Source organism: Lissotriton helveticus, chromosome 6, assembly GCF_964261635.1.
Source record: "Lissotriton helveticus chromosome 6, aLisHel1.1, whole genome shotgun sequence".
Classification (NCBI taxonomy): Eukaryota; Metazoa; Chordata; class Amphibia; order Caudata; family Salamandridae; genus Lissotriton; species Lissotriton helveticus.
In genome coordinates, this window is record NC_136067.1 from 401,202,670 (window position 1) to 401,225,313 (window position 22,644).

A 22,644-nucleotide genomic window follows, 5' to 3' on the forward strand; every position below is an offset into this window, starting at 1 on the left:
TGGTGTAAAACAGGCACTGAGGTTGCACTCTGCATCTGTCTTTCTTGTGTAACTAGGTGGGGACAGCTGATTGAAAGCATTGTGCTTTCTGAAGCTCCTCGTGGGTTTAACAGTCTCACCCCTCCAATGTGACTGACCTGAGTTGGTGCACCGTCAGGCAGTACAGGGGCTACTATTCAGTGTCTGTTAACACTGTGTGGTTCTGATTGCGCCCTTCTGTCTCTTCAGTGACTTGGTGCTCTGGGCTCCTGTCTTGGCTTCTGCACAGTGTCTGTGTAGTGCTTCACTGTCGTCTGTACTGCTGCACCTTTGCTTCATGTTCCTTACGAGACACATCAACGGAGCCAACTCTCCTACATGTCCACATGTACTAGCAGTATTTGCGTTGAGATAGCAAGTGGTTGCACCCTGTTCTCTTCTCTTCCTGTTTGGGGAATGCTCTACCGCTTATGTTCACACGTGCTCTCTTTGGCCATGGTCATTTTTTCTATCCTTTGATCACGTGCTGCAAACAGCTTGTCCTGCGCTGCTGCTCTGTTTCCTTGGTTTGTTGCAGGCTTGTTTTTTTTCATTTACTGCAGTACCGGGAAATGGCCACTAGGTGGCAGTGTTGCTTTCTTTTCCAGGCCTGCCTTTCCTGTCCTCGTAGTTTCTCCCCTATTGCCAGTTTTGTGCTTGCTGCCATCGGGGCAGGAGCACCTTCATCGGCTGGCCTGGCTGCTACTCACGTTTTCTAGCTGCTCTGCATCGGGACCACAGTAGGTGCCTCTAATTCTTTCTTTTGTGAAAACTTGTGCATTTGCATGCGCACGATTGAAGCTACTCGGTTTTCCTCCCCTGGATGAGTCTTCTCACCATACTTGACTCTGTCTCTTGGTTAGGGGGAGAGTCCACGCGCTTCTCTTACTACCGCTGAGGCTTCCGGCATGCGGCTGAGGTTCCTGCAGCGCCTCCGCTGGGTAAGCCCAATCTCTTCCTTTCGGTCGGGGCACTGATCCTGAGGCTTGCTTTCTTGTTGGCCGCTCCGATCGGCCGCATGGGATGTGCAGTCTCACCTTCCTGCCTCACCCCACCGCCGCCGGCTCGTTCCTTCCACCGCGCGGGGCGGGGGAGGTCCGCGCTACACTGAGGGAAGGCTGTTGGCACTCTTTGGGGTATTGAGCCTAGTCTCCTGTTCCTTGTGGCAGCCAGCCGTTCACGTTTGCTCCGTCCTGCCCCTCGCGGTACGCCTCATTCCCTCACGGACTGTGCAGGGGCGGGGGGAGTACTGGCGCCACTCTGATCAGCCATGGGTGAGCACTGCTTTGGCGCTTTGGCTCTCACACTCCCCCAGGCTATTCACATACCCCTTTATTGTCGGGTATTTGGTGCCTCGCCTCGCAGTTTCCCACTATCGGCCGGCGGACTTTTCATCCATGCGGGTGGGCTCCGCTCATGCCCTGCACCCGAGGCAGTCCCCGCAGTCTGCTCCTGTCGGCCACTCTCACTCCCCTGGGCTTTTCTCATGCCCCCCAGGCTACCGGGGCGTTCAGCTATTCGTTTCGTGGCTCACGGAGTGGGGTGGGCACCCGCTGGCCTAGCCTCACTGGGGGGTCACTTAACTTATCGCGCAGCCCCGCGTCTCCATTCACGGGCTCACCTCCGGCAAGCAGGCCTCTTCATCCATGCGGGTGGGCTCCACTTGGATTATTTCACTTGCGGCGGCCCTTGGTCGCGGCCGATGCGGGTGGGCTCCGCTCGGCATGCACTTTTCCCCCGGGGCGCTTCCTCACAGGGGCGGCTCACAGCGGGCTCGAGAGGTGCAGGGTGAGCTCCCGGTCACCTCGTGTCTCAAAGCAGGCCCGGGGCCGGCACATGCCCCGCGGGCCTTCAGGTGGGGGGTGGGCTCCCGGTCACCTTCTAATCAGCATACTTGACCAGGGCTCATCACACGCCCCGCGGGCCTCTTGGCGGCCCGCGCTGTTCACGCAGGGGGGGTGATACCACCCGGCAGCTCTCTCCCCCTTTTTCTTCTTCTGCTGGGCTGCTGCCCGCACGGGCACAGCCCCCTCATCGCCAATGTTATGTCGGGGCCCTAGGCCCACATGCTGCTGAATAACAGACACAGACACTGTGATTCTGGTTAGTTAACTGGCCACGAGCACATGCACCCGGGTCCATTTATTAGCCGGGTCACGTCACTCATGACGCCGGTGGTGGATGGGTGTGGGGTGTGTGTGCCCACTCCCATAGGGGGAGTGGTTATTAAACCAGTGCCAACCCCCTTCCCATTGGTCAAGTCGCTTTGAAGTCTCGCACAGCAATAACCAGTTGCCAGGGGTAACGCACTTCCACTACGTGCACTTTACCCAGCACGTGTGGCTGGCTCGAGTACATAATCATACTCTGGACAGCTGAACACCAGACTGCTGCATGCTTAGTACTCTGTGTCAGGTAAGCTTGATCACTACCCCCTTTTGTTAGTGCATCTCATCTCAGATTTAGAGAGCATACTTGTAAATGACCATCCTTCACCGCTCTATCTCTGCACGTTTTTTCAGGATTGAAAAGTGGCCAGTAGTTGGGATCGGGTTCTTAACTAACCCATAACCGCCCTGCACCCCCGCCCCTCTGGGCTGCGGCGGGCAATTTCTTCACCTAGTTTTGTTAACATCTGCGTACAATTTTACTTGTAGATCTGTCCGGACTACTTTAACTTAAAGACTTTGCATTTTTGCTTGCTGCACCTCAAAGACTCCGCTCTTGAGTCACGTCCTCCTGCGCTTGCTGGTGAGCACTCTTTTCTCTGATTTCTCCTACCCAACTAGCAACACGCAACTGGGTATTTTTAATTGCACATGCAATACATTTTACCACTTAAATATCGTTGCTGTCATTTATTGTAGATTCACTCCTCCATGATTACAACCACAGGATTGGATCCGATCCAACCCGCTCCTGGGTATTCTAAATTGTACACACAATAGACACATTAAGTCTTGTGGCTGTCACGGACTGGAGATTGACACTTCTGTGATTCCTCTATATTTCCGAAGACAGGATTAGATCCTTTGTTCCCCCTGGGCCCGCATTTTACCCATTGCTCACCATTATTTGATATGGAACACCATTAACTGCACATATCACCTAGAACCATGTTGCATAATTAGCACTTGTTTGGTTCAGTTGGAACACAATGATGAATACTCCCTTTAATGCTTTCAGGCTGTCATCTGCCCCGCCCCCTGTCCTGAAGAAGACCCGCTATGACCTCCAAATAGTGCATTATCTGGGTCGAACTTCGATGAACACATGGTTCAGCTTTTCACAAGTCTCTTGGCTCAAATTAGCACTCAAAAGTGCTGCCCACCAGAGATATTGTTCTTTCTCATCCTGACCATCTAGTATTCATGTTCTTGTTAAACTTGCTTATTCAGACAAGCAATCCAAATATTCATTCAACCTTTCATTCTCATTCACCCAGAACCACTGTGATTTAAGCTTTACTTCTCTCATTCAGTCTTTCACCAAAATGTCCAATCCATTATCCATCCATTCAATATCTACCCTTTCCTCCAACCATACCTTCATCCATCCATCATTTTACGCACCCATGCACCCTTTTAAATACTCACCCTTTCACTTATATACCTTTTCACCCATCCTTTCATTTAACCTTCTGTTCCTTCCCGTTTCCCTCAAGCCTTCATTTTTAGCACTCATTATGTGAGATTTTGCTGAGTTGCAGATAGAAGAGACCATAACTCAACCACCACTACAGCTGGTAAATCAGAACGATTCATGGTCACGTGTCGACGACGCCCTTGTAGCTAATGAGTCTAATAGTAATTGTCAATAAACAAACAATGTGACTTATAAGTGCCCGTTCTTGCTGCCGCTTCTCCCCCTCAAGCTGACTCTCCTTCTGCAGGGGCACATGAGTCAGAGTCACTGGTGGTCTGTAGGGCTAAAATAAAACATTATACACTTGTAGATGCCAAGTACGCCTCCCCTTAATTTTTTCAATAAAAATAATGCAACCGCAATACGTACATCACTGCAGTTTGGTGAGCACTGCAGTATCTTCTAACAAAAATATCACTCCGGGCATTTTCATTTATTTGTTGATGATGTTAGACAAGCCAGGAAGTGAAGCCAACCAAACACTTTCATAATAGAGGGGCAGAGCTATATCCTATGATGACCATGATGATTCAGTCATTGAAGCACAATGAAGTGGTATACTGTATGAATGAATCACACAGCACAAATAAATAAATACATAAATAAGAACATTGAGGAGTGTGGTCCAAGACCAGGCCACTCTCTCGTTAACTGTTAAAGCATGAGCAAGAAAAAGAAAATCCTTCTCAACATACATGATAAATATTAATTAAAATACCGGCTTACTAATGTGTTGTTAGTCAGTACCACTAGATATATTGGGGAAAGGGAAAGATTACCATCAAAGCAGAAGATAAGTGAACTAGCGACTAGCAGAGACTGGAAAAAGTCAGCTACCAAAATAAAAAACATGAAATAAGGAAACAAAAAATGCAAGGATAACAGGAAGGAAGCTAAAATTGGATAGGGGAGTTGGAAAAAAGAGAGTGTAAAAAATAACAAGGAAACATTTAAAAGTAGCATGGTGGGCAGAGGAAAAAGAGCTAATCCATTGTGCTTGCATGCCTAAGTTCATATCCTTTCCTCGTCGACACACATAAAAGGAAGATGGCAGGTAAGCGTGTCAGAGCAACTTTATTTCTCACCATCAACACCAGGCTCCAGGCAACAACTTCTATCCTGGAATCCAGCACCAACATTCCAATACCCCAAGTTTTTAACCTAAGCCTACAACAATCATAAAACCCAACATTAGGGAAATGTTAATAATAAATAATACAACTTACCGGAGTTAGCGGAGCCCTCAGCAACAGCGCTGGTGGTTGGCACCTTCTTCTGACCAGCTACTCCCAGGTCCCCCTTCGCAACATACCTCTCCTTTACCTTGTGTGCTGATGTAAGAAATGAAGAAGATAAAGAAAATAGATTAGTGATTCAGTTTATCTCCACAAAATTATTATGACAGGCAAACACAGTCACACTGTACTAATCTAAAACAGATCGCCTATAGAACTAGTTTTGAGTCCATCAACTATCGTTGAGTTGCCATACCCATCCTAAAATCCCTGTTCCAAATTCCCATAGCAAAATATGGAACTAATGCATTGCAATTAATGATCTTAGATTCTATTTTAATTTCTCAACTACCTTGTTGGACCAGCTGAGTCTCCTTTTTTTGCAATCATTTTGAAATAGCTTGGAACTGTATGATCTACTTACAAAAGTCACAAAGGATGCTAACTTACTGATTCACTATGGTGACAGGACAGAAGATTCTACAATGGCGTCTTCATCATCCAAAGCAAGCGACAATGACAGGTATGATTAGGTATCGCTGAGCACCTACCTAGCTGAAACTGGATCACATAATAATAATATTCTTAACATAAACTCAAAGTAACTTACCTGAGTGTGAGCAGAATGCTATTCAGGAATTGTTTTTAGCATTGCAGGACATAAACACAACAAATAATTAATAATACTTACAGAGCCGCGGGAACTCAGGACCGAGCCGGTCAAGCAGATCCTGTTCATGGTCAAAAATATCCACCCAGCGGTGCATCAGCTGGTGGAGGGTGTGCTGTACCTGGCTGGTATGCCGCATACACTGGTGCCCCCTCCCCCAGCACAGCCTATGTTCCCACAGGGCGTATCTACTGCCGGGTCTGCCGCCTGCTGCCAGCATGGAGGGGAGGTGGTGCTGCACACAAAAAAACTTGTGCTGCCACCTCCTCCTTGCTGAAGATAGTCTGGGGCACACCTGGGCAAGGTAGGTGGTTGCTGCTGGCTGTTATGGGGGCCTGGAACCACTGCTTTTCTGGTCACCGTTTGCTACCATTGGGCAGGGTGGGTAAAAGAATGAAACAGGAAAAGGAAGGAAGGGAGGAAGGAGAGAAGAAATGAGGAAGTGAGGGGAAAAATAAACAAAAATGCCAACAGTCACAAATACAAAAAACAACATACAATACACAGACACAAAAACACACACTAATACAAAAAACAAAAAAGAGAGGCAGATTAATTAGGAGGGTGGAGGATTACAAAGAGGAGTTACAAAAGAGGACCAGCACCTTAAACATAGTACGAAAACAAGACGGCCGTGCTCACCAACTGGGTGATGCTGTTCGTGCATGTTTTTGAATGGGAGGACGTACTCTGCAATGTGTTTGATGGAAAATGCAATGAAAACAGATGCACTGGGAAAATCTGCCCACCCGCGGAACCCCACGTATCGTGGCAGAAATTTTTAACCACTCTGCTGAGTTCTTTGGCCTAGGTAAAATAAAGGGCTAGTGCAAATTTCTAAAACATGCAGAAAAAGTACTTAACTGTGCTACCTTTTCCCTTATAAAACGAAACATTTTAATGCAAAAAAGGCCCTGTTAGAAACGGGGGCCTCTAGTTGGCAGTGCTTTGCACCAAGTCCAAGTAGGGGCTCCGTACTCTAGGCAGGGTAAGGGGATTACATGACTAAGATAAGCCCTGTGCAGCCCCTTGGTAGCTTGACACGAGCAGTCCGACTTATCTCAGAGGCAATGTGTAAAGCATTTGTACATACACACACAAACACAGTAAAACACTAAAAAAGGACACTACACCAGTTCAGAAAAATAACCAATATTTATCTGAATAAAACAAGACCAAAAATAATGAAAAATCAACATGCACAGGTAAAGATACCACTTTTGAAAGGAAAAATAAGTTCAGTCCCTAGAGATCTTTGGATGCATTTCCCTTAGCACAAAGCACCTGGGATGCATCAAAGTCCAAGACAAAAACAGGTGCATATGAGGTGAGGCTTCAGCAAAGCAAGCAATGCTTCAGTTCCTTACTCCCAGGGGAGGTGATACTCTGGTTCCTTACTGCCAGGGGAGGTGATGTATTGGTTCCTTACTGCAGCGCAGGGGAGGTAATGCTTCAGTTCCTTACTGCCCGGGGAGGTGATGCGTGGCTCCTTACTGTGAGGGGAGGTGATGAGTTGCTCTTCTGACACTTGGCCTTGGTTCCTCACTGCTGGGCAACATCAATGAAAAATGTGGCTTCCACGGCCTGCGTTGGAGTCAGAGCATGTGCCATTGACTCAGTGACACGGGGCTTGGGTCTTAGGTTGCAGTGACCTTTCAGCTGCATATCAGGTGCTTACAGTTGATGCATGGATTTTATTCTTTGGTTACCAGATTCCTCTTCCAAGGGAAGGACATTTTTTGGAATCAGCACCCATCAGGAAAAATCATCATATAAGTCTTTTGTAATTAAGTCGATCCAAGGAGATAATGATGTAATGGATAGGTCCGGACTTTTTTCTTAGCCTAGGCCTAGGCTAAGAAAAAAGTCACTAGTATTTCTGGATTTTATTGTGTGGATGAAATAATAAAGAATATATTCCGATCACCAGTCAAGTCCGGACCTGTTCATTACATCATTATCTCCTTGGATCGACTTAATTACAAAAGACTTATATGATGATTTTTCCTGATGGGTACTGATTCCAAAAAATGTCCTTTTATTGTTTTTTGGGCGTTTGCTCAATAAGGAGCAGATAGGGTTGTGCATAACATGACTTGCATTAGGAAATAAACTTAATAACATAACCTGCAGTAGGGAATAAATCAAACCTAGACCACAGTAGAAAAATAAAACATAAGACAGTAGGTAAAACCTAATAAGCATAAAAGCACATCTAGAATCATAAATCAAGGTGCATAAAACATACTATATAAACTTTGCATTACCTATCACCTTTATAAATTACACTAGTGCCTTGCACTCTATAAACCTAATAGTCCCCAGGGCCAACTGGCCATCTGTAAGGGGCAAAAATATCCTCTGTCCAAAAGTCAGGGCTCCTGCCAATGCAGCGACAGTCAAGGGTGCGCCACTGTGCAAACCTAAACGTCGCAGCTGCCCACTACTTGCTGGGCAGCTGGGAATCTTAAATTAAGGGCCTAAATGTAGAAGCTGGCACTAAGTGCTGCACAGCTGTGCAGGCAAAGGTGGGGGCGAAGGAGTGTGTCTCACTCCTGAATTAAAAAACATGTCCCCTAAAAGAAAGAGCAACCTAAACAGTGCAGCGGCCCACTACTTGCTTGGCAGCTGTGAAGTAGAAATGCGGCATGGGCTCTCAGTGGCCCTCAGGAACAAATGCGCCATACGTTGGAGCCATCTAGGCTCTAAAAATAAACATGTCCCAAGGAGCACACTGGCTCCTCAAATAATAAGGCCACCATCAAGGAAACAATCTTGCCCCCAAACCATAAAGCATGGGCCCCTCTGGGCCTGGGTAAACAAGTATGGCCAAACGTTGGAGCCGACTAGGCTCTTAAAATAATCAGGCCAGTGGTGGAGCCAACACGAGCTCTAAATGAAATATATCCCCCAGCCCCTCACGGGGACTCTAAAATAAATGGTGGCCAAAAGCATGGAAGCCACATGAGGCTTTAAACAAAATATGCCCCTAGATCGGTGGAGCAACCCACTGCACGACGGGCCGCTCAAAGCTAGGTAATGGCACTGTGCCTCAAAGGGCACTAAGCAACATGGAGCCCCCATTCACAGGACTGCTAAGGGGTGCTCCTCTTCGTGCTGCGGGACTCGTCTGGAGGTGGCGCAGGGCATCCGCGGGGCTCTCTCCTCACTAGGAGAGCCCCACACACCGGCAGCACCAGGGACTGGTTTCTCTACTAAGGAGCCCACGAGGCTCCAGCCAGCATCGCATCACTCGCAGGGCTTCCCTTCGTCCTGGAAGCCCCATCCACGAGAGACATCACTGGGCTTATCTTCCAGGTCGCGCTAGGCATCGGCGTGGGGGGTATTCCTCTCGCGGCTCTGGCCCCTGCGGTGAGACGCGGGGTGGGCACCTGCTCTAATTTAAAATAAAAATTCGGGCAAAGTCGCGGGGTGGGCTCCCGCACACCAGAGCACAGGCAAAGTCGTGGGGTGGCACCCACGCATCAAAACACGGCCTAAGTCACGTGGTGGCACCCGCACACAAAAACAATCGAATAAGCGCCCATAATGCAGGGTGGGCACCTGCAATTAAATATCAAAATAGGCGGGGTAGGCACCTGCCGTAAGGGCACAACGGGGGAATCCCTGGGCTGGGAATTCCTCCAGCAAGGGCTGCAGCACGGTGCTGCGCAGCCCCCAAGCGTTCCCTCGCATTCAGGGAAAGTCCAGGTCCTTTCAGGGAAAGCTCAGCAGAGCGCTCACAGTGTGCTAGGGAGCACAAGAAGTCCTGGGGCAAAGAAATAGAGCAACAAGCTCCTCAGCAAAGAAAAGTCCTCCCGGCATCTAGGCAAGGCAGAAGGGTCCCAGAGAGAAGTCCTTCAGGCATCCAGGGGCAGGGCAGAGCCCAGGGAGGCAAGCCTACCCCTGAGCCCCAGGAGCAGCACACCCCTGGTAGATTCGAGTCCAGAACAAGAACATTTTACATGGGGACAGCCCCTTCTTATACCACAAAATCCTTCGTCCTAGCCGTGTAGGGCATGGGGAAACCAGATACAACTGGCTCAGGAGCACTTTGTTTTGCCCAGCTCCTCTCTCCGTTTCGCAAGACAGGCCAGGGACATCACACGCACCACAGAGGGTGGAGCCAGCATTGTGGAGGGAAGGAACAGCCCTATTCATGTCCAAGGAGCAACTCCTCCCTCCCATCTACATGCAGATCTCCCTATTCACCACCGGGCAGACTCATCCTGGCTCCTGGAGCCAACCGCACCAGCCAGCCCCTGTCACTCACAAGCCAGACAGGCAATTCACATCCCACAGCACACAGAAATGCCAACTGAAGTGGCACTTCTCCACTAGAGAATGTGGAATTTTGGCCTATCATTTTCCAATGCAGAAGTGGACGCCCTTTTGGCGGACCCTAATCTTTTTGCGGACAATATCCCAAACTACTGAATGGGACGAGTTGACAGAACAAAAGAGAAGTAGGATTAGGACAATTTTGCATGGCACAATTTTAGCATCCTACCTACGGAATAATGTCGCTCCCAATGATCTGTTGGTGACTAACGCACCGCGGATCTTTTTGGATGACATACAATTTAGGAAGGATTGGGCCCAGATCGCGTGGCACTGTACCCGCGACTGGATCGTCCTCATAATTAAGACCGCCCTCAGACTATCAGAGGCGATATTGGTTGAGATACAGCTTACAGAGTCTCACTTTAAAGCCACATGAACAGGGTATAAGAAACGCTTAGACAAGCTCAATAAAAAAATGACTGAGTATAAAGACTCTTTGGCCCAATCTAAGACTCAACAATTTCAGAAAGACCTAGCCAAATGGTCTTTTGATAAGGTCTATCCCTATGCCAGTGCAACCTACACTCCTCCAACAACAAGATCTGGGAGTACAGACGGCTCTGACAATGACTCCACAACTAGTGGCTCGAGTGGAAGAAATGCCAGATCACGACAGAGAGGTAGAGGCAGGAATAGGAGGCAATCCAACTTTGCACAGAATTGGCAGCAATTTCCGCAATCAGGGATGGACAACTTCCAAGGGGTCTTCCATCCGGCCCAGTAGCATCCCATGATGGGTTGGAATCCCCCACCCTTTCCACCACCAGGCTTTCATCAGGGTATGTACCAGCCGCCTTTTTTATCACAGGGTCGGAGGGGCCGTGGCAGAGCGAAAGGGAACAACCAAGTGCACGGGGAACAAGAAGAAGCGGTGGGAGACAACACCCGCAGCAAAACGAGCAGGCCCGAACAACCAGTAAGCCTAGTAACAAATCTATCCCAAACAGTACTCACAAAAACAGAGAGTGCTGTTCTTGAAAAGGGATTGGGTTTTATTCCTACCGCTCGTCTGGACCGTTTCAAGCTGCACTGTGAGCTATCGGAATTTTTTCGGAAATTAAAACTTAAGAGTTTTTTTGAACGTCAAACATCAGAAGCTGACGAAAGTAATAAGGGCGACACAGGGTTGCGCCTTAAATCCACCTTTGTCCCCCCACCACACTGTGTACCCCCAGATATTGTGGCTTTCGAGCAAGCGGTCTTTAATGAGATCGATGCTTGTGAAGAAAAGGTCCCCTTTAAGAACATGACAGCGGGGGAATACCAGGCACTTCGTTCTTTACAAGATAACACCAGCTTGGTTATCAAACCAGCTGATAAAGGCGTAGGTATCGTGCTTCAGGACGCAGATGCCTATGATAGAGAATGTCGTCGTCTCCTTTCTGACACATCCAGTTACACCCCTCTTACACAGGATCCATCCTCCTTCCTTCGGGCAACAATTCATGAACTAGTAGGGGAGGCTGAAAATCTTGGACACATCACTAAGCACGAGGCAGATTTCCTCACGGTTAATAAGGGGACAATACCCTATTTTTACACCCTGCCCAAGACGCATAAAAACCAAGTACCTCCCCCTGGTAGGCCCATTGTGTCAGGAATTGGGTCGCTTTTGGAACCTCTGTCGCGGTACTGCAATTTCTTTCTGAAACCCCTTGTACAGGCCACAAGTACTTACCTCAAGGATACAAAGAGCCTTTTGGCTCTTCTGCAGGACATGGAACTGGATGATGACCCCATCTATCTAGTTTCACTGGATATAGAAAGCTTGTACAAGTGCATTCCCCAGAACGATACCATCAGGGTCTTGGAGACTACACTGGATGAAGCTACTTGGGATTATGCAACTCCAAGGGAATTTGTGATCTCTTGTGCTTCTTTGGCACTGAAGCAAAACTTTTTTGAATACAAAGGCGACCTCTATCTACAATCAAGAGAAACATCTATGGGCAGCACTTTTGCCCCAAGTGTCGCGGGACTATACGTATTCAATTTTGAGAAGAAGTTCATTTAGCAGAGGATAACCCCTATCTTGTCCATCTGAACTTTTGGAGGTGCTACATTGACGACATCATTATTATCTGGCAAGGGCCGGAGCAAAAACTGTTAGAGTTTTTTTCTTGGATAAACAACTGCGATCCTCACTTGAAGTTCACGCATACACATCATAAAGATGAGATGGTGTTTCTGGTTGTGGTGATATCGAGAGTGGGGAATACCCTACAGACAAGGACGCATCACAAACCCACAGCGAGAAATAACCTATTGCATTTCACAAGTTACCATCCTCGCCCCCTTCGGGAGAATCTCCCTTTTGGGCAATATTTGAGGTTACGAAGGAACTGTTCAGATGTAAATACATTTAAAGACCAAGCCAGTGACCTGACCAAAAAATTGAAAGAACGGGGATATCCTGAGAGAATATTGAAAAAAAGTTGCAAACGTGCCCGGAACCAGAACAGGGAAGCACTGTTGGAAGACAAAGTGGTAAATGAGGGAGAAGTGCCGCTGACCTGTGTAACCACCTACAACAGCGCATCTCACATGGTTGCAAAAACCATTCGTAAATATTAGAACATTTTGGAGGTCAATGACCATCAATGGGAGAAACCATTGTTCTCCTACAAAAGAGCTAGAAGTATTAAGGACTCCCTTGTGCATACCCGCCCTAAGGTACAAGCCACGGAACAGGTCAAAACCATCACTGAGGTATGGGGCCTCCCACCCGTTACGGGTCATTATCCGTGCGGGTCATGCAGTGTCTGCCACCTCACAAAACCAACAAAACAACTTAACCTTGAGTCAGGATCCATCTGGCAGCAGCGGTCTCACATGAACCGTAATTCCTCAAACGTTGTTTATATGATCACTTGCCCGTGTGGCCGGAGCAACATTAGATGTCGCAAAGTGTGTACAAAAATGACAGAATTTTTTTTAGCTGTGGGCCACACTACCAATGATTTGTCCTGGACCATAATCGAGCAGCAGAAACCTGGTCCCAATTTACAACAAACCCTGTTCGATAGGGAACAAAGATGGATTTACCGTCTGTCCACTCACAGTCAGGGACTTAACGATAACATACCTTGGGGGAATGTGCTAAAATGAATACTCATTACGCAAGCTGTGTCTTTTGCTGTCTTTCTCTGACTGTTGGATTGCTATCCTGTTCCGTCTTTAAAAGAGTTCATAAAAGAATAAGAAAATAAAAAAAGAGCTATTTTTGATAACCAGGAATCGTTGTCTGTCTGAATAATTTCAGGATTGTGTAATGGCTCATATGACCCACTCTAGTTAACTTTATTGCATGCGCATGTGAGGGCTCTTTTACAAAGTTTTTTACCAAATGCTTTATTGGTTTGATATAATGTCACCATGCGTGACATTGAACTCCAGTTAACTTTATTGCATGCGCTCGTGAGGGCTTTCTCACAAAGTTTTTCACCAAATGCCTTATTGGTTTGATATAATGTCACCATGCGTGACATGGAACTCCTGCCCGTTCCCTCCGGGTTCGGGCGTGTGAGGTTTTACATCATAGACTATATTTTTTTCAAAAACGCTTTATTTACCTCTAACCATGTGAACATTAGGAACGAAGAGGTTACCATTCTAGCCTCTGTAACGATGTCCGCACGCTACGTAGTGACGTTCGTTACCACGTCGTCACACGTGACACGGAACTGTTTTCCTTTTCTTCCGGGCAGCTCCGGCGGAATGTTAATATTCGGAGCAGGACGAGTACAGTTAGGCTCCTGGTGGGTCCCCGTAATATTGGAGGTAAGTTTTGTACACTTTTCGCGGGGTTAAGGGGCTCCTATCCCTCGGGATCCTGTAACTGTAAAACATTTTGGTTGTTTCTTCGTAGAACTTCCAGACGGGTCCCCGGCCTCTGCTCCATGAAGTAATTTGTACATTCGAAACAAGTAAGGCTCTTTTCTCCATAACCGTCGTTTCTCTCAGAAACATTGCTCTACCCATAGCACAGGGCAACCACTTGCATTATATTTGTATGGCACCTGTTTGTGTTTTGTGTTTCTCTAATGAGCCAGTTTAAATATCTATGCCGTTATTGAGTACACAAGGCAGTAATCTGCCAGAGGGATTTTTTTCCTTCTTTTCATTACCCCTATCTAAGGGAGCGGCGATAGTGGCAACTACCTAATGAATATAGGTGGGTGACCGACTTTTCCTTGTAAATGAGTAAGGGTTGTGAATAGTACAGTAACCATCCGTGGGACGTACTTTTTCTTCCCCTTTCTTTTTCTTCCTTTTGTTTGTTATTTTGAATGAAACACTCATTGTTGATACATCTGTAACCCACTTTTTGAGTGATAGTTGATGACATGATTGAATTATGATGAGCAATCAGTTTTCATGTTTTCCTCTACAGGTTACCACCGGTTTAAGAACTACCTACATGGTAAAACCGTGAGTTTTTTACATATGACCGTAGGTTAGGGTACGCCTTAGCGTGCGTATACCGCCACGGTCTCACTGTTCACTAAGGTCCTGAAGACTCCTGATGAATGCTTAGCGAAATTTGCTATAGTAAGCAAAAACATGTTCTCATCGGATCTCCCAGCTTCATTGTTCAGTTGGTATTGATCCGCCACTTGTTTTTATTAGTACCCAAATCACCTAAAATAAAGTTTTTTTCAGGGAGCATTTGGCTACTTTTTAACTTACACTAATTCACTTGCACAAAATCACAACCTGCTCCGCTGCAATTGCAGGCGTCGTAGCACACCGGAACGGCACTCGGCTGATCCGGTGGGGACCCAATGATGAAGCATGTCACCAACCAGGTTGGTGAGTGAGGGTCCTTTTAACAACATTTGAGTGCTTCCTTCAGTGTGTTTTAAAACAGTCACTCTTTCGTTGTTGTTGACTTCTCCACTAGACACAATAAATCTACGCACACCATTGCGCAGTATTTATTCTCACGAGTTCGCACATACCAAACTCAACCTGGCACTCCCCACATATCAGGAATTACCAGGGGCACCCATATCCCCCATGCATTCCTAAGGAGGGCAGACCATCTCACCACACGCACTCAGAGTGCGCACGCACTTTACACTGGGCCACAGTGCTAAAGTGCACAGAGGCTTAAAATCACTACTAGTATGCCAGAGGCTAAAGGCAAAAAGTTTAGGGGCGAACCTGCCAAAAAGGCCCAAGTCCAACAGTGATATTCACTTGTGCGTTGAAATATCACCTACAGTGTTTCTACTTGTTATTTTAATTTTCAATGCTGGGTTTACAAATCCACTGTGTGTAGAATCTACTGTTATACATTACTCAGTGTGTGTTTTTTCACTTTTTCACTTGGTACCGTGCGTGATTTCACAAATATTTACTGTCATGTTGGATTTATTTTAAAATCCAACAGGGTGTAGTCTTCACCTCTTTTTCTTCTCTCTAGTTTTTCTCCTTCAGGGATTATATGCTGGACCACAATCAACCTTTTCCTTGTGTGTGTGAATATGAGAGTACTTCTTAGTGTCTTTCGTTTGGGAGTGCTTTTTCTTGTTCTTCTCATTGTTGCACTTATTCTTTTCATTAGTTGACGTTCACTGTTTATCATCTTCATGCTAGCCTGGCCAACTGGTGTGTCTTGCTGGTAACCGTGATGTCAAGTTCTTGTTTTTGTTGATTTGTTTTAGTTTTGCTGCACGTATATTGGGAAATACCCCTTTTTCTCACATTCTCTTTCTTATTTTTGTGAATTCCATGATCTATTGTTTCTTTTTCAGACCTTTGTTGCTAGATCTATCTTTTATTGCACTTATTGTTTAGCGTCTTGCATTTTCTACTTTTCTTCATTTTCTCCGTAAAAAGGGGAAGAGGTGTGTTAAGTCATTTTTGTTAGTTAATGCAATGTTTTACTCCTATGTTTATTTATGCTATTACTATGCTTACTGCTTACATAATTCTTTTGTTGTTGTTCATTATAAGGGGAAGGTGTGTAGTATATTGGTATTTAGTGTATTGCACCTTCCTGCTTCTCTACCTTGCAGCTCAGCCAGTGTGGATGTTCTGTGGAATGTTGGTATGGGTGGTGAGGTAATAGAATGCTGGTATGCCTGTGTGTGGAGTGTCAGTTGAGAGGATGGGCTGAGAAGCAAGGAAGCTGCTCCTGGGGGGCTCGCCCTTTGGGCTTTCTACTCTGTACTACTTAATGCTTGATACTTACCTACAACTAAAAATTGTATCAATAAAGCATTCATCTTATGCTACACCTCGACTACATGCACTCCTTACATATGGTCACGATCTGGACTTATTACATGGACTTATTACAGCCGGGTGTGATTGATGTCGAATGTTGAGTCGTCCTAAACGCATGATTTTCACTACTTATGAACCGCTTCTTCATAGCAAGAGAACGGTATAAATTGGTCACTGAGGCATGACCATCAGATCACCCACCATTGTTTTGATCGGCATTGAACAGCGTGCACCTGACGGTTGGCCATGGTACACGTCATTACGATTAACATTATTGAGGTCCTACAGACACGACTACGACATGAACAGTGAGTTTTCTCTACACGGCAGCTTGTTTAAAAGCATGTCATCACGGCACATTGATCAGTATCTGATTATGGATGAACAGATATTGTTATGCCACAAACAGTGTTTTTCTGTAGGCACCATAATTATATATAATTTTCAGTGTTGAGCATATGACCGCGACATATTGATCGAATAGTCACTGCACCCGGGGGTGTTGGGTGACCGTTGAGTTTGTTGACGGGATGGTTTTCTCATTTTGTGTTGTATATACATATTTCTAGAACTGAGGACATCTGACGAAGGGCTCTTTGCCCGAAATGCATCGGGATGGAGGAAGGATTGTAATGAACAGTTTGGTCAGATATACACATAACTTCTGAAGTAATGTGATTTTGCGGAATTTGAACAGAAGATGGCAGATAACAAATAAATATCGCCTAACAAGAAAGATTCAGTTTCTGAATTTATGTTAAGGATACATTATAATTGAACAACCCCAAGACTACGGGGCCACACAGTGCTCGGGGGGACAGACCCTAACAGGGGACGCTACATGATGATTCTACTTTACACTCCTTGATCGGCGAGTGAGATCACTTTTCAGCACACCTCAAATTGAACAAGGAATAACATTTGGAGAACTTTGTGCATGCTCTTTCACCTTTTAAATTTGGATCCATTTTTCACACTGCTACTGCCTCAATGCCTGTGCTTGACTCCAGGTCTTTTACTAAAGCTGTTCCTGGTGTGGCCATGTCTTCTGCCGATAGGCCCCTTTCTTCACGTCCATCACTTTTGCCTACTCCACCACCATCATGTGATGCTGCCTCAAAACCCTCTCATCTCTGTTTCCTCTGCTGAGGTAAGCAATCTTTTTCTTGTGCATACCAAACACCCTGTCCTTTTATCTTCATTGCAGCTTTGAGTATCTGGTTGGTGGTTGAATATATAATTCCTGCAGAATGGGAAAGTACCTCTCGACCAAACTGTAATAAGCCTTCTCTTGCATGGAGCCACCACTCTGCATATGAGGGTAACTTTTTCATATTGCTGCTGGTAAAGTACAGGGAGACCATTAATTCTTTCTCATGCTAGATTTGCATGCACATGCCTATTGATATGGTGGATAGCATTCCTTTGATTTGATCAGAGCGACCATCAGTTTTATGAAACTTACCTTCATCTTTTCCACTTTGGGCATAGACTGCCAGAGTGTACAAGCATTGCCTTCCACTTCCGTCCCAGATCTTGATAAGATTAACAACGTACCAGACGTAACTCATTTTGCAGTGACTACTTATCCAGGATACATTGTTCCAGCTCCAAGACATTTTAATGATCATCCTTTAGAACAAAAAGGGGGTAGACAACCTGTTTCAATTGCATCTAGGTTCTTTTTGATCTTTAATTCATATGTATGGAATTACTATGGCTTTAGATAATATAAAAAGACATGCAGACATTTTGGAAGAAATAGTAAGTTCACCTGCAATAGCTTTAGAATTAGTGACAGCACAGTTACATGCCCATGCCAAAATGATGACTCAAACTAGAATGAACTTAGCTTATCTTTTGGCTGTCTAACACGTCCCCTAGCATACACAACAAGATAGATACTATTGAGAGTGTTAGAAAAGGTATATGAGATACAAAGTGGCTCTGATTTAAGTCCCAAAACTGTTTGGATATGGCTGGGGATGTTTTCAGTGTTTGGGGTATTAAAAAATGTGAGTCAATTATTGTAATTGTTAAAATTGTGGTTGTCATATACACATGTAGCTACCTAAACTAAATATTGTGCATCATCTTGCAAAACTAAAAGGTCTGCCAATATGTTTGCTATTTCTACGGATGATAAGAAAAGAGATAGCCAGGAAATGAAAACGGAAGTGATGAGATTGTTCTTTTTGAATTGTTGAAGGTTGGAATTTTTCCGTTCAGAAAAAGCGAGGGTACAAACCTAAATCCAGTTTCTATCATGTTCAAATACTCGTATGCAATTGCTATTACGTTCCGACTGACCTTTTCTAGCGAGAGCTATGGCCCGTTGAAATGCCAATTGTCTTTGATTCTCTTGCTGTGTGTTTGCACTGGACGATAGTATTCTCAATGTGCTGTGTTTTCATTTTAACAGCAGTCTAAACGCCTGCGATTCTCATAATCACAGGGGTTGCAATCGCAAAATGGCTATTTTAAATCTGTTAAATCCATTTTGCAATTCAATTAAATGATTGCCAAAATGAATTTAGTAGTTACAGTAGTTTGCACAGGGATCGGAAAATAAATGTTGTGTTGGCGGCCTTCCAAATGTTAGTGGCAATACCAGTGAAACCCACTAGATGGGAGGAAAGGACTACATAGGCAGATATGCTTGATTATAACCTGAATAACTGTATCAGCCAAGTATTAGGAATTCATTTCTGACAAATAATAATCAGCAAAAGCTCTTCAGCTTGTCAGATCAATCTTAATGTTATTGAAATGGTGTATGGCATTAATAATTTAGTTATATTTGTGGTCGCTCTGTGTCTTTTTATGTGCTTACATGCTCTTTCTTGGCAAATATGTATTCTAACATTTATTGGCTGTGGAAATACCTGAGAGCATTATTTAAGTTTTCTGTCAATCCCTCAAACCTGACATTATGCAAAGGCATGTCTATCCAGACACTGATCAGAGGTTCAGCTTGTATGTGTTAGCTGCCGTGCAAGAGACATTTCTTAAGGCTTAAACAGGTACATGCATCAACCATTTTTGCGAGCGCAAACGGTGCGATTAGCAAGAATGGTCCGTTTGTGCCCGCAAAAAGGACAATTGTGATGCATCAATGTTAAAGGCACTCGCAATTTGAGACTTCGCAAATAATTGCGATTTCTCAAATTGCAATTGCATTTAAGGAATCATAATTTGCGATTCCTTAAATGCAATGCAAGAACCACTTTAAAATAGCGATTTTGGTATTAGGGGTGCAAATTACCATGAAGTTGAACTTGATGGCAATTTGCAAGAACTTTGAAAAATGCATTAAAGTGCATTTTTGCAAAGTTTTAGGTTACACACACATGCCCTTGGGGCATGTGTGTACACACACATGCCCTTGGGGCATGTGTGTGCAGAACATGTGTGCAGAGAGCAATTTCAGGGGTGCAACAGGGTGTCCTTTGGACACCACTGCACCCTTGAAATTGCAAGCGCAATTGGTACTTGCAAATTGCGCATGCATTCTCCCATTCATTCCTATGGGCCTATGGGTCATTTCTTCATTGCAACTCACAATTTGCGAGCCACAATTAAGGAATGTTTAGGAATTGCTATTTTAATTGCGATTCCTGCATGCATAGGCTTTTGGGAGTCCATAATTGCGATTCCTTAATAATCGCAACTAAGGACTCGCAAAAGCTTTTCTTGATGCATGTGCCTGTTAAACTCTAATCACCGACTCCACTCTTTTAAACATAGATCAGATTGTAACCTAGCCATTCTCTGCAATGTAGTCTGTCTTCTGAAATGGGACACATAATTTAGTGGATTCGTTTATTCTGTAAAATGTATGTATGAGAGTCCATATAAAATTGATGCACTTTATTGTGAAAATATCATGTACTATCTATAGTATTCTGACAAAATATAGTTTATAAAAAATAGTAGCTCACGAATATTGTGTCAAAAAAATTTATATAACAATTATATTATTAGTTATTTAATATTGCTTCTTTTAAATGCAGTTGTAAGTAATATTGCTTTATTATCATTTAATGTGTTGTATATGTATTCGTAATTTTAGTATTATAAATCATTAGTATTATAAAAATATTTTTGTTGAATTTGTTCTAGTATAGTTTGTAAGTTATTATATTAATTGTGTAATTTAAATTAATTGGAAATTGTTAACTTAGTAGTAATTTGTTTGGTTTGTAGGGGACAAGGGAGGACAGTTTAAAAAAATGTGAATTATTGTTCTTAATGTACAAAGTGAATTTTGAATTGATAATGAATCAGATAAATTGATGAGGAGACTAAGGAGCTGATTATGATGCCAGTCAGATGAGCACCCAACAGACATTATTGTGATAGTAGGACTGACCGACAAGGAGGCAGAGGACTCACCCACCTCACTAAGATACGACCGCCAGCACGGCGGCCGGAAACATACTATTGCGGCATGTGCAAGCGGTCAGAAAAGGGCCACAGCACAACCCGCAATGTTAAAGGATGTGATTACAAACATCAATGCACCCTGTGGCAGCCATCATGTGGAGCCTGCCACAGAATGCATGGATGTTTAAGGGGGCACGACAGGCGCCCTCAGGCATTATAGCGGAGGCTGCGGAGGGAAGGGGCCCTGCTAGGGTCCCCCAAAGTCTGTTCAGACAGCCTTTAAATAGTGGTCGGACTGCTATTAAAAGTCTGTCTGAAAGGGACATCGTAATCCTTACAGCGGTGCCTGAGCAGGCACAGCCCTTATTTATAGGGAATTACATTTTGACCAATGGTCGGGTGGGCTCATTGAGCCTAATGGAACCATCGGTCAGTCCCTCCACCCTGCCTCCGATTGCATAGCATCCTAATGCGGTAGCAGATGTCGGTCCGACCTCATCCGACAGGCTGACGGTTGCGGTACGACCGACATTATCATAAGGGCCTAACTGTTAGTTTAATTATTTGTTGATGTTTAATTAAATGTTAATTGTTTACTCAGCATTTTAATACATTCTTCTAATTATTTTCATATTTATTATTTGCTTTAATTGCAATTGTGTTATTGAATACTTATTTCATATTATTCATTTTTTATTTTTATAATATTCATATTTTTGTCAATTGTAATTGTTTGTTGTCATTTTTTATTTATGGTATGGAGTGTTTGAATATAAAATATTTGTAATACTTATTTTAGTTGTACTTTTTATTTGTAATATCAAATGTGCATTTTCTAAATGTAATTAAAAATATATATATTTATGAAGACATCTATTGGTTTAAATATGTTTCAAATTCCAACACTTTCGCTACAGTTGATCAAATTGGATTGGGATCACTAAATCTCCACTACTAGGTCAAAACTCTCCCTACTTTTGCCAACGTTGGAGTAGAGATTGCACATCTGACTTTTCCAAAGATTATAATTTGTTTGTATTTATTTTAATGTGTATATGTTTATTTTCTGTTTGTAAGTTATACATTCCTCAAAAATATTTTTGTATTACAAGTTTTTTAAAGTAATATTTCTAAGGTTAAAACATGCTTTCAAGTTTATATAGTGTATAATTGTTCAAATCCAATTACTTACACATTTTCGACGATTTTGTGGTCATCTGTATTTTTTGTTTTCAATACTTTTGACTCTACATACAAAGGGGCAGATTTATGTTAACTGGCGCATCCCCAGATGCGCCAGTTAACATGCGCCACAGTGCGCCACTACTCCGCCACCGATGATGCGCCGCATTTATGATGCGGCGCACCATGGTGCAAGGAAGTGAGGATGCGTGACGCATCTCTTGGCGTACGGGCGGCGCGTTGCAGGAGTCATGTCGCAAGTGCGACATGACTCCTGCAATGCACAGGAGCCACCTATTCAATGCATTGTGCGTCACCCTTACGCCTGCTTCAAGCAGGCGTAAGGAATTGACGTAGAAAGTGGCTGAGTCAAATCTCATAGATTTCACTCAGCCACTTTTAGGAGGCGTTCCTGCGCAGGAACGCCCCCCCCTGCGCAGGAACGCCTCCTTATGGCGCAGGGGTTTCCAACGTGGCGCATCTCCTAGATGCGTCACGTTGTAAATAGGGCGCATTGTTTGCGGCGCCGTTGCGTCACATTACGTGACGCAATTGCGGCGCAAGGAGGCGCAAGGGCATCATAAATCTGCCCCAAAGTATATAAAATCGATATTTGTGTTCTTGATTATTTGGTCATTATGTTTAGTACTGATATTTTTGTTGGGGACATATTATCAGACAACCATCATCCATATTTATAGCATTACACATTTACTTTACATCCCTGCTACTCATGCAGCATACCAAAGTACCAAGAATTCTTCTGGAGAGTACGGAAACCTGATCTTTGATATAAGACAGACAAGCAGAGCATGGGAACACAGAAGGAGACTTTGCAACAAGCAACATCCCATCTGCACCTTCAAAAGCAACCTCGATGGACAAACCACTCACTTAATGGAAAGCCATTAAAATTCACAGATCAAAGTG

The 22,644-nt window shown here is 44.5% G+C and overlaps 1 long non-coding RNA gene across 1 annotated transcript in view; it reads right to left on the bottom strand.

The window, feature by feature from the left end:
- The window catches only part of LOC144761384 (uncharacterized), a 66,158-nt gene that overhangs the window by 13,132 nt on the left and 30,382 nt on the right, over window positions 1-22,644 (bottom strand). Inside the window, exon 2 of the long non-coding RNA XR_013595699.1 lies at window positions 4,890-4,994. This is a non-coding gene — a long non-coding RNA (uncharacterized LOC144761384). The remainder of the gene's footprint in view (window positions 1-4,889; window positions 4,995-22,644) is intronic.